A 13442-nucleotide genomic window follows, 5' to 3' on the forward strand; every position below is an offset into this window, starting at 1 on the left:
AGTGCCCTCTGCTGAAGTTCAGCTGACGATCGTGACAATATAATTTCCCCCATATGGATTTGAAAGGATCTGAATAAATACATTTATTAAAAACAAGGCAAACCTTCATAAATTATATATATATATTTATTTATTACTGTTATTTATTGAAGAACATTTAATATCCAGAGAACCTTTCCATTACACAAAAGGTTCTTAATAGTGAAAGAAAATTATTTTGATTTTTTTAAAGGCTCTTTTCACTTTGGAAAAAAAATGTTTCATACATATCTCCATGTTCATCTAAAAAGTTTATAGAGTATATATATATATATATATATATATATATATATATATATATATATATATATATATATATACACAGTACAGACCAAAAGTTTGGACACACCTTCTCATTCAAAGAGTTGTCTTTATTTTCATGACTATGAAAATTGTAGAGTCACACTGAAGTCATCAAGGGCTATTTAACCAAGAAGGAGAGTGATGGGGTGCTGCGCCAGATGACCTGGCCTCCACAGTCACCGGACCTGAACCCAATCGAGATGGTTTAGGGGTGAGCTGGACCTCAGACAGAAGGCAAAAGGGCCAACAAGTGCTAAGCATCTCTCGGGGAACGCCAAGCAAATGATCATAATCATTATCACAAACATGCTTTGAATTGCTCAGGTGATCAGAACAGACTATTCTACATGCCTTCTACATGAACAGATCTTCTTGAATATTATGTACCAGTGCACATGTAATGTGTCTAGCAACAGACTGTCGCCTTACGAGATGAGTGAAATCAAATTTCACAGTAATGTACCAAATGACATTATGAATGTTTCCACTGGGAGACATTAGCAGGACACATGGAGTGAGCTTCCACTGCTATGTTGATCGCAATTGGCCAATTAACATACCAGTTCTCCAAACTAATAGACTGCAAAGATGATATCAAAAACTTGATGTCTAGTCATTTACTTAATTCAGGCCAAAAAACAACAATTAGACCAAATGTAATGTATAATAGCCATCTACAATAGGCATTTGAAAGTAGGGCTGGGCGATATATCGAACGATATGATCATGCGCATCTAATCAGTAAAGCTGCTTCCGTGATCACCGCTAAAATCTCCATCACCTGCTTATAATTGGAGTGGCATTTAATAGACAGAGCCGTAGATCGCTGACAAGCCACGCCATATCGCGTTCATTATCGCAGATGAATCGCCTTCGATAATGAACGCGATATGGCGTGGCTTGTCAGCGATCTATGGCTCTGTCTTTTAGAGGTGGGACTTTCAAGTCACAAGCAAGTCTTCAAGTCATATTCAAGTCCTCAAAGGGTTAAAGCTAAAGAGATAATTAAGTGACTAATTAAATGATGATTGTGCATTAATGATGAACATCTGCTGTTAACAATCAACATCACTGAAGTAAAGAGAAACACAAGAACTACAACTGAATTTAGCCACAGCCTTCAACTGAAAAAAAAAAGTAAAAGAAAAAAAAACACTATGCCACCATAATTGTGGTCACGGTTTGCTTTAAGTAGTGTCTTGACCCTTTTACTAATTCAAACCAATTTGATTCAAAACAATTGCAATATTGTTTTCGCAACAAACATGTATGCATTGCTGAGTCGAACCTTGCAATAACAGATGTCCTTATGCTTTTTCTGCTTATAACTCATGATGACTGAACATCATGAAATTGTGTTTATCTTTGGATAGTAGACTGACACTCAGCTATTACTGAACTGAAGTAAAAAAAAAATCACAATGCTTCAATGTTGAAAGACACAAAAGGAGATAATCAGTTCAGGTTTTTAGACAACCACACTTATCACACGATCCTCAACAGTGGTGACAATTTTTCATACTGCAGTGCATGACGGCATGACATGCATGAGTTTTTACTAAGGTTTTACCCAGCATGCAACATTTTGTTGATTGTCACCACTGTTGAGAGTCATATGCTGGTTCTTGATGTCTGTGTGTGTCTTCACTTAATCACTTAATTTTTTTTTCCATAGTGTACCTTTACTAGGTTGATTATGCCAAACTTAAATAGAGCTAATGTTAATTTGATTGTAATCTAACCACCTATCACATACGGATTAATGTCTTCTCTCTGCTTTACAGCACCTCATGCAATGCTACATAAAGAGATCTAACATGTTAGTCAAGGGTCAAGAGCCCCACTAAAGCAAACGCTGATCTCCATTATGGTTGCATCACTTTAACCAATAAAACATCAACATCTGATCCTCTGTAATTCTCAAGAACAGCAGGTGTTCATCATTAATGCACAATCATCACTTAATTATCTCATTAACTTTAACCCTTTGAGGACTTGGGATATGACTTGAAGACTTGCTTGTGACTTGAAAGTCCCAACTCTGGTAAAAGCTGAATGTCAGTCAACAATCCAAAGAAGACTATCTCACGATGTCCAAGTCAACATGAGTTATAAGCAGAAAAAGCATAAGATCATCTGTCACTACAAGGTTTGATTCAGCAATGCATACATGTTTGTTGCGAAAACAATATTGAAATTGTTTTGAATCAAATTGCTTTGAATTAGTAAAAGGGTCAAGACACTACTTAAAGCAAACCCTGACCACAATTATGGTGGCATAGTGTTTTTTTTTTTTTTTTTTCAGTTGAAGGCTGTGGCTAAATTCAGTTGTAGTTCTTGTGTTTCTCTTTACTTCAGTGATGTTGATTGTTAACAGCAGAAGTTCATCACTAATGCATAATCATCATTTAATTAGTCACTTAATTATCTCATTAACTTTAACCCTTTGAGGACTTGGATATGACTTGAAGACTTGCTTGTGACTTGAAAGTCCCACCTCTGCTGTCTATTAAATGCCACTCCAATTAGGTGATGGCGATTTTAGTGGTGATCACGGAAGCAGCTTTACTGATTAGATGCGCATGATCATATCGTTCGATATATCGCCCAGCCCTATTTGAAAGACACATTTCTAGTAGCTACTTGCAAAACAGCACCCTTCCACGGATTACTGTTCAAAACAACACTGAAACAACATCTCGTGCTAAATGGTTATAAGTAGGTTAAGAATATTATTAGAAGTCATTGTTGAAATAGTAAATTTCAAATCTCCTTTGACCTTTAATAAGCTAAACATTTGGGACTCAGAGGTATACAGTCAATTCTTGAACACTATATAAACATTATGCATACAATTCTTTGCTAGCATGCTCTTTATACACATTAAGATCTCTGATTTGATTCTTAGATCAGTTTTTGTCCACTAGAGGACAGAAATGTTCGGCTCAGATGTGAAGTGAAAAGTGAGTGAAGTGACATTCAGCCAAGTATGGTGACCCATACTCAGAATTTGTGCTCTGCATTTAACCCATCCGAAATGCACACACACAGAGCAGTGAACACACACACACACACACACACACACACACACACACACTGTGAGCACACACCCGGAGCAGTGGGCAGCCATTTATGCTGCGGCACCCGGGGAGCAGTTGGGGGTTCGATGCCTTGCTCAAGGGCACCTAAGTCGTGGTATTGAAGGTGGAGAGAGAACTGTACATGCACTCCCCCCACCCACAATTCCTGCCGGCCCGAAACTCACAACCTTTCGATTGGGAGTCCGACTCTCTAACCATTAGGCCACGACTTTCCCTAAGATGTTCTCCATGATTCACACTGCTGGGCGTGTCTCGCCTCATTGAACTGAACTCATCTCCTTTTTTATTGTCAATAATGGAAATGAAAACAGACAGAGAAACAGTGTTGCTGAAACATATGATTTTACAGCAATGAAGCTGCTCAACCAATCAGATTCAAGGACTAGAACTGTTGCTTAAACATACTGTTATTAAAATAAATGATGCTTCACTCACCTGTGACATCAATATTGAATCTCCTGAATGTGGTCTTTTGGCTGTTGATGATCTGGAGTTTAAAATGTCCAGAGTCTGTGGTTCTGATGTCTGTGATGGTCAGAGATCCAGTCTTATCATTCAGCTGCAGTCTGTCACTCAAACTCTCATCAATATCAGGGACGGTTTTCAGCTCAAAACGTCCACAGTATTAGATCACTGGTCTGTATTTCAGCATTATTGCGTAGAGGGACAGGTTCTCCCTCTTTCACTTTGTGCGTCCTCACTTCATGTAACAACAGCAAACAGAAACAGAGAAATATAGAAGAAAATAAAGTGGTAAGTAGTTTGCAGTTTTACCATTACATATGTTTAGATGACATTTCTAACCTACTTTGGCATGTTCAAAGATAACTAGAAATAACTTCCTTTCCATTTTTTTCAGTTATCTTACTGACAGCTAACATACTGAGACCCAAAGGCACTGAACTAATCTCATCTCTGTAGGATGCTATTATCTAAATTATCTCAAGAAAAATTATTCATGATTCATGTTCATGCTATTTACATAATTCATGAACTATTAAAGTCAAAAGTCAAAGTCACCTTTATTTATATAGCGCTTTAAACAAAATGCATTGCGTCAAAGCAACTGAACAACATTCATTAGGAAAACAGTGTCAATAATGCAAAAATGATAGTTAAAGGCAGTTCATCATTGGATTCAGTGATGTCATCTCTGTTCAGTTAAATAGTGTCTGTGCATTTATTTGCAATCAAGTCAAAGATATCCCTGTAGATGAAGTGTCCCCAACTAAGCAAGTCAGAGGCGACAGCGGCAAGGAACCGAAACTCCATCGGTGACAGAATGGAGAAAAAAACCTTGGGAGAAACCAGGCTCAGTTGGGGGGCCAGTTCTCCTCTGACCAGACGAAACCAGCAGTTCAATTTCAGGCTGCAGCAAAGTCAGATTGTGCAGAAGAATCATCTGTTTCCTGTGGTCTTGTCCTGGTGCTCCTCTGAGACAAGGTCTTTACAGGGGATCTGTATCTGGGGCTCTAGTTGTCCTGGTCTCCGCTGTCTTTCAGGGCAGTAGAGATCCTTTCTAGGTGCTGATCCAGCATCTGGTCTGGATACGTACTGGATCCGGGTGACTGCAGTGACCCTCTGATCTGGACACAGACTGGATCACGGTGACCTCGGAACAAGAGAGAAACAGACAAATATTAGCGTAGATGCCATTCTTCTAATGATGTAGCAAGTACATAGGGTGTTATGGGAAGTGTTTCCGGTTCCGGTTTACCTAATTAATGCAGCCTAAAAAGCCTTTAACGGATTTGGATAATAAAAGCATATTAGTATGTTATGTGTATGCCAGGTTAAAGAGATGGGTCTTTAATCTAGATTTAAACTGCAAGAGTGTGTCTGCCTCCCGAACAATGTTAGGTAGGTTATTCCAGAGTTTAGGCGCCAAATAGGAAAAGGATCTGCCGCCCACAATTGATTTTGATATTCTAGGTATTATCAAATTGCCTGAGTTTTGAGAACGTAGTGGACGTAGAGGATTATAATGTAAAAGGAGCTCATTCAAATACTAAGGTGCTAAACCATTCAGGGCTTTATAAGTAATAAGCAATATTTTAAAATCTATACAATGCTTGATAGGGAGCCAGTGCAGTGTTGACAGGACCGGGCTAATGTGGTCATACTTCCTGGTTCTAGTAAGAACTCTTGCTGCTGCATTTTGGACTAGCTGTAGTTTGTTTACTAAGCGTGCAGAACAACCACCCAATAAAGCATTACAATAATCTAACCTTGAGGTCATAAATGCATGGATTAACATTTCTGCATTTGACATTGAGAGCATAGGCCGTAATTTAGATATATTTTTGAGATGGAAAAATGCAGTTTTACAAATTCTAGAAATGTGGCTTTCTAAGGAAAGATTGCGATCAAATAGCACACCTAGGTTCCTAACTGATGACGAAGAATTGACAGAGCAACCATCAAGTCTTAAACAGTGTTCTAGGTTATTACAAGCAGAGTTTTTAGGTCCTATAATTAACACCTCTGTTTTTTCAGAATTTAGCAGTAAGAAATTACTCGTCATCCAGTTTTTTATATCGACTATGCAATCCATTAGTTTTTCAAATTGGTGTGTTTCACCGGGCTGCGAAGAAATATAGAGCTGAGTATCATCAGCATAACAGTGAAAGCTAACACCATGTTTCCTGATGATATCTCCCAAGGGTAACATATAAAGCGTGAAGAGTAGCGGCCCTAGTACTGAGCCTTGAGGTACTCCATACTGCACTTGTGATCGATAGGATACATCTTCATTCACTGCTACGAACTGATGGCGGTCATATAAGTACGATTTAAACCATGCTAATGCACTTCCACTGATGCCAACAAAGTGTTCAAGTCTATGCAAAAGAATGTTGTGGTCAATTGTGTCAAACGCAGCACTAAGATCCAATAAAATTAATAGAGAGATACACCCACAATCAGATGATAAGAGCAGATCATTTGTAACTCTAAGGAGAGCATTACACCTTTAATCTCTTAAATTACTGACTTTATTTTCAGAACCTTTTTTTCCTTATAAGGTGAGAACATTATTTTTGAAAACTTTCTTTTTTTGTTTTACATGGCAGTAACTACAATTAAAAGTAATTAAAATAGGTTTTAATTTTAGGCTGCATTTATAAGCTTCAAGTGACCCAATTCAGATTTTTTCCCTCCCGTTTGGCACAGATAGGATATGTTCCACGACCGTGTAAGCAGAAAAAAAAAATTATAATAATCACAGGATTTCTGATATTATCAGATTGATTTCAGGCCTCATTCATATGTGGAAATAGTCCTAAAGAATTTGTACAATATAATTATTTTGATGTATAGATGTAACTATTGCATTAAAAATGTTTCTATATGAATTCCATATCAGTAAATTAAAGAAATACTCCACGCCAAAATGAAAATTTTGTCATTAATCACTGACCCCTATGTCGTTCCAATATGGATAAAGGAGGAAGACACATATATGTAACTTGTAGACTCAAAAACACAGACTAAGAGGAATAGGATCTTTAAAGACATGATAATGGGTGAAACACAGGTGAGTGGAATGACTAAATTAACAGGGACATGGAACACATGGGGAAGAAACTAGACACATCTGGGAACTAAACAAATCAAACACGGGAGACAGAAACTGGGTCACAGGGACAAAAACACACTAAATGAGTCCAGGGGTGTGACATTACTCCCCCCTCCCGGAAGGTACGTCCAGGCACTGTATAAACAACAGAGGGAGGTGTGGGTGGGAACTTAGGAGGAGGTTGCAGTGGAGGACGAACTCCCGGGAGGGAGCCAGCAGACAGAGACCATGGAGGAAGGAGCCAGGGAGGAGATAGGAGGGACCTGGAGCAGGAGGAAGCCAGCAGGACCCATCACAGCCATAAGTGTGTCCCATCAGGTAATGAAAAGTTTGAAACACACTTGTGGTCTTCATCCTCACTTGAACACTTGGGCCAATTACAGTAAATCATCACAGAAGTAGTGAAGTAGTCAAGTACAAAGACTGCTTGTCTGGGTATTTGGACAAGGCATAAGAGGTTCACTGTATAACTCTTGTACAAAGTTTGCACATTGCTTGTGTAATAACCATTGGCTCTGTCCATTAGTTAGCCTAGAGCTAGCCTAGTACTCACCTTTGCCCAGGCCTGCCCAAAAATAAAATTCTGGCTACGCCACTAGTTAACAAAGAAAAATATTGATAATAATGATAAAAATATAAAACAAGATCGAAGGAAACGAGATATACATAACATGCCTCATGGTTATAATGGGCACAAGACAGTCAGTCCATGGACAACTCTATGGGGAAATGTAGGAAGATCTTTAGCTGGTTTATTTACAGGAGTAGAGACCACAACTGCTTTACATAAGATCAATGGATTAGCCTGGCAGGTTTTGTCATTGGGAAATGATACTCCCCAAGCACTAGGTTTAATTACAGAAGAACTGAAGAAGATGAGAGAAGCAGTTGTTCAGAATAGACTTGTCCTCGACCTCTTGACTTGCAGCAAAGAGGAGTTTGTCAAATGTTGGGACTATCTTGTTGTGCAAATCCAGTGCAAACAATTGCTGCATATGTTATGTAGTATATGTTATCCGGAACCAGAACTTATATTTCTGATCTCGAAGGCTAGAATATACTTTTATTCTAACAGAAAGTATTTCCATTCTCTTTTTTATTGAGAAGACATGGGCTATTCAGTCTGTGAAGGGAGGAGCAACTGGAGGAGTTTATTCACACTCACTGCGGAGCTTCACTGAAGCACTTTGTTACAAAGCATTTTCAAAAGTCAAAACTCCATTATTATAATCTCTTGTGAAACACTTCCGAAAATGTTTGAGATGTTAATTTTCTTCTGCTTGTGGAGTCTGCCGGGTAAATATTATGGCTTCAGTTCTGTTTGTACGATCAAATATATTTTTATATATTTTTTTCATCATTCATTTGGCCTCTAATATTTTCAAGCGTTACCAGACTAAAGTACTCAAGTATGTTTGTGCTCATGCTGAACGTTCCCCTTGGTCCCTTTCAGTATGAGGTTTAATTTATTTTTAATTATTCAAATATAAACTCAAATTCATGCAAAGTGAAGCATTATTTTGCATTGACAAAAAGTTGATTGTTTTGTTTAAACAAGTCATTTAAAAGGTCAAACTATTATTCTGAGTAACAGTTATTGTTTGTTGATCAGGTGTGTTTGGTGTTGATGCAGTTCAGTCAGTGTCAGTGACGGAGGGAGAATCTGTTACTCTAAATGTGACTGATATACAGATGAAACATGAGATCGAGTGGAGGTTTGGACGAATCCTCATTGCTGAAATCAACATAATGAAAAAAAAATTCATTTTTCATAAAAATAGTGCTGTTGTGAGATTCAGAGACAGACTGAAGCTGGATCAGACTGGATCTCTGACCATCACAGACACCAGAACCACAGACTCTGGACTTTATACAGTAACCAGCAGCACAAGAAATACTCTTCTCAACACATTTAATCTTACAGTATTTGGTTAGTCGAAAACACTTTTCATTCTCTCACTATTTAGTTTCTCTTTAATTTCTGTACTAATGACCAAAATTGCAAATACATCATAATATGATTTATTTTTATTTTTGTCTTCTTTCTTATATTGTCATCTGAAAGTCATGAACATTTCCAGCACATTTATTGTGGTAGAAATTACATTGTAGACATTTTTTTTAATAAAATAAATAAATAAATATATATATATATATATATATAATTTTTTTTTTTTGTGTGTGTGTGTGTGTGTGTGTGTGTGTAAACAGTTGTTTACAACAGTGTAACAACATAAATCACCTTTATCAGCTTTATTTCTATAGTGATTTCACAGAGATAAACAGGCAAACAACAGAATCAGTTACAGAAACTCAACCATGGAGACTATTCAGATTCTGCTGTGAAGCAGCTTTAAAACACAAGAGTGGCATTTTTTATCTTGAGCCAGTTCAGTGCTGGTTCAGTTCAGATCAATACCAGTGTGAAGTTCACCAGTTTGGAACAACAAGTTTAATTCAACTTTAAGCAGCTGTTCGCTTATACAGTTCATTTAGTGTTGATTCAGTTAAGTAACGGTCCTTATAATGATCCTTTATAAAAGTTGAGAGAGACCAAGACTGTTAGTATCAAACTCTCACTGACTGACATCACAATTTACACTCAACATCAAATAATGAACAATACAACTGCTTGTTTGCTTACTGCAAATTAGATTTGTTTTCTACTATCTCTTGTCAGCTCTTCTGCCTGTTCCTGTCATCAGCATTTACTGTCCTAAAAATTCATCATCATCATCATCTTCATCCCAGCAGAATTGTTCATTGCTCTGTTCAGTGTTGAATGTAAGTGCTGTGACTTTCTCCTGGTACAAAGGAAACAGTTTATTGTCCAGCATCAGTGTGTCTGATCTCAGCATCAGTCTCTCTCTTCCTCTGGAGGTTGAGTGTCTGGATGATTTCTACACCTGGTGGAGCCCAAGACCGGTTTCCCACTGAAGCAGGATTGAGCCTGGTCAGTACCTGGATGGGAGACCTCCTGAGAAAACTAGGTTGCTGCTGGAAGAGGTGCTAGTGAGGCCAGCAGGGGGTGCTCACCCTGTGGTCTGTGTGGGTCCTAGCGCCCCAGTGCAAGTACTCCTCGCTGCAGACTGTAGCGCGGCGACGTCACGTATGTACGTGATGTGTGTTTACCGCGTATGCGCAGTAACGTATATGTATTTACCGTAAATACGATTGTGCGCCGTACGCGCCGTACTGACTGTCATTAATGCGCATATCCAGGTTCATTCACTTCCGGATGTTCGTAAGGTATGGTGGATATGAGATATTACTTTTGTTTTCTTAGAAATGTGCGTTTAAATTGCTTTTAATTGTAAGAATGCATTGGTCATAATCATAGAGAGTGTCATTGCAAATGTGTGCGATTTCAAACACGTATGACATGTTTTATGATATAGTATTCGAATGCTTGTCTTTCAAAGTCTTATTTCGCCTAAAATGAACCATTAAAGATGTCTTAAAATAGAGCAGAAATACTTTATTAATGTTAGTAATGCCATTCCCTTATGAAACAAAAATATATTGCAGTATATTGGAAAATATCATGTAATATATTAGGCAATTTCCTGGGCAAATTCCAAATGTAGGTGATCATCCCTATCCCCTTGAAGTGGGGACTTTGGAGTGAGTAGGGCATGTGTGTGCCATTAAGTAGTCGTTAGGAATGCACTTTGCAAAAGGAGCGACATAATTTCCTCATTATCTTCCAAGCGTGTATGTCTGCAGACTGCAAGACGGGGGTGTAACTTGAAGTGGGCGTAACTTGAAGTAGGAGGCGTAACTTGAAGTTGTCCAAATCACACAGAACCACGCGAGATCTCAAAACGATAAGTTGTTGGCAATATGGCGGCTTTAATTAGGGCACATTATTGATTATGTTTTAAGGGAGGAAGGGGTTTTAGGCAGTATTTGATGCATGGTGCGTGTGTAGATAGGCTATTAATGTTAGGGGACAATGTGAGAGATGTGTACGTTTTAGTAGGAAAATCATCTGATCCACACTCCGGAACAGAAGAGGGCGGTAATGCACCAATAAACTCGATACCAACCGCCGTTAATCTCGAAAGAAGACGAATATGACAGCTTGCTGTGAAAGACAACGGTGAGAATATTTTTTTTCCCGAAATAATTATTTAAATTGAAGTGTATAAGTCATTTTTATACAGTGGTATTGTTTTTGGAGTTAATTATTTATTAAAACTAAGGCGTAAAGTAAGCAACATATAAGCAAAAGGTCTAAAGACGCTATCCCCAGGTTTCACAGGCTTAATCTAAACCCTGTCTGTGACCTACATAACATAGCATATTTGTGATTTTGCGGTTAACATGTTTTATAATGCATAACTAACAGAGGAGCTCCATTAAGTACACGAATCAATAGAGCATTTACATAAACCATATATACTTCTTGAAGACTATTACTAAATGTCTATTTATCATCTGACTGGATAATGTTTGATAAGTATTGTAGATGAGCACATCTAACAGACATGACACAGGTGTCTGAGTGATGTGTGTGTGATATTGTGTAGAATTCACTTTTGTCAACATTGCTATAGATGAGTGTAATTCATGTAAACAAACAAATCTACATAAAGTAACTAAACATAAGTTATGTATTTTATTTGTCCAGTTGCAATATTGATAATTTAAGGAACATTTGTGTTGGATAAAAAGTGAGTTACATCAGTTATTAACTCTGTTATTAACATGTAAATGCAGTATATCACAGATAAATGACAGAGGAGACTGACTCTTGTCTGGATGTTACAGGGACAGATGAGACACATGTGTGTTTATCTGCTGTAGAGACACTGATGAAGGAATGCTGCCATCAAAAAGGATTTGTGTAAGTACACTACAAAAATAAATGAAACATTTTAAATCTTAAGTTGTATTTTATTTTAATTAATGTAATTTTAAACAACTATTACACCTCTTTTCTTATTCTTGATTTCTGTGCATTTGCTGCAGATCTTTCATGGTGGAGCAGGACCTGCAAGGAAAGGTGAAAAAAAGGGAAAACCTGAAACAAAAGAATAAATTAATGACTTTTTGTATTGTGTATGTGTATTTTTGTAGGACATGAAAATGTCTGTAGACTGGTGTGTGCACTGAGGATGGAGAAGACCAAAGCATCATCCTGGAAATGATCGAGAGTCACAGATGAGACGCTCCCTCACTCCACCTGCCCTTTACTGTCTCATCAGGACCAGATGCTGCTAGGGCTGCTCCGATCACGATCGGCCGATCGTTATGCGCATCTCCTCAGTAAAGCTGGTTCTCTAATCAGCGGTAAATCCCATCAGGTGAGTGATTTCACATAGAGCAGCTGTTACTACACAGAGCCGTTATTAACTGAGAAGCTGCGCAAATCCATTAGGGATTAGAGAACCGGCTTTACTGACGAGATGCGCATTAACGATCGGCCGATCGTGATCGGAGCAGCCCTAGATGCCGCTGTGTGTCTTCATCCTCAGTGACCCCAGAGCAGTGAGAGCATCTCGAGAAAGACCACAAGACACTGAGGATGTGATTTTGGTAAAGTTTGTTCAGCTGGTTACTGTTTAAACAATGAAGGCTGACTTTCAGAAGCTTCAAAAGCATCATCAAAAAATGTGATGGAGTTTTTATCTAAAGTGATTGACAGTGCTCTTATTACAGGGGTCTACAATCCCATGGAGAAGAGAGCCTTGCTCAAAGACACACTGGTGTTCCTGTGGCTCAAGTGGTAGAGCATTGTGTTAGCAGTTCAAGGTTGTGGGTTCGAATACCAGGGAACACATCTTAAGTAAAAACTGTTAGTCTGAATGCACTGTAAGTCACTTTGGATAAATGTATAATTTATTTATAAATTTGATCTACTTCAGTGGTTTAGCCCACTACAAAAGTAATAAATCAATTTAAGTACTTGTAAACTCTGTGTAAATGTTTTTCAGGTAGTCGTGCTCATGGAGAGCAGGCACACGAAAGTTTGGAGCAGACACAGCAGTCAGATTGTCCTGCACGTGTTCCCCTGCTCTAGCTTTAAGGTTGTGTGGTTCAGAGAGCCGTCATCAAGGTCTTCTTCATCCTGTTGCTCAACCACATCCCCGTTGAGAAGAGTGAGATTGTGAAGAGTGAGAACTGTATCAGCTGCGTTCAGATCGCAGGAGGATGTGGGGTTCACCATCTGTAAATACTTGATTGCTAGAACAATAAGTTTGAATGAAGCTTTGTATCATGTGTTGTTGACTTGTACATGTATGCATTTATTGTACATGCAAACTTTTATACATTATTTTAATCATTTAAACATGTTTCTTGTGCTCAGTAAATAAAATATAAATATTTTATCCATTCATGTATTAATTGCTTGACTGAAAATGGATGTTTTCACATCGACTGCATTTATTTAACTAGTATATATTCATGTATAGCGG

General features: G+C 38.1%; 1 protein-coding gene and 1 long non-coding RNA gene across 5 annotated transcripts in view; one reads left to right on the forward strand and one right to left on the reverse strand.

Annotated features, from left to right (window-relative positions):
* LOC132160252 (uncharacterized) overlaps positions 1-13442 on the reverse strand; it is an 849275-nt gene that overhangs the window by 789786 nt on the left and 46047 nt on the right. The gene's annotated exons all lie outside the window — the stretch shown is intronic.
* On the forward strand, positions 11013-12260 carry LOC132159079 (uncharacterized). Its single transcript, XR_009437771.1, has 3 exons — positions 11013-11122; positions 11794-11867; positions 11995-12260. It is a non-coding gene; the product is annotated as an uncharacterized LOC132159079 (long non-coding RNA).

This window comes from Carassius carassius, chromosome 16 (genome assembly GCF_963082965.1).
Source record: "Carassius carassius chromosome 16, fCarCar2.1, whole genome shotgun sequence".
In the NCBI taxonomy this organism is placed as follows: domain Eukaryota; kingdom Metazoa; phylum Chordata; class Actinopteri; order Cypriniformes; family Cyprinidae; genus Carassius; species Carassius carassius.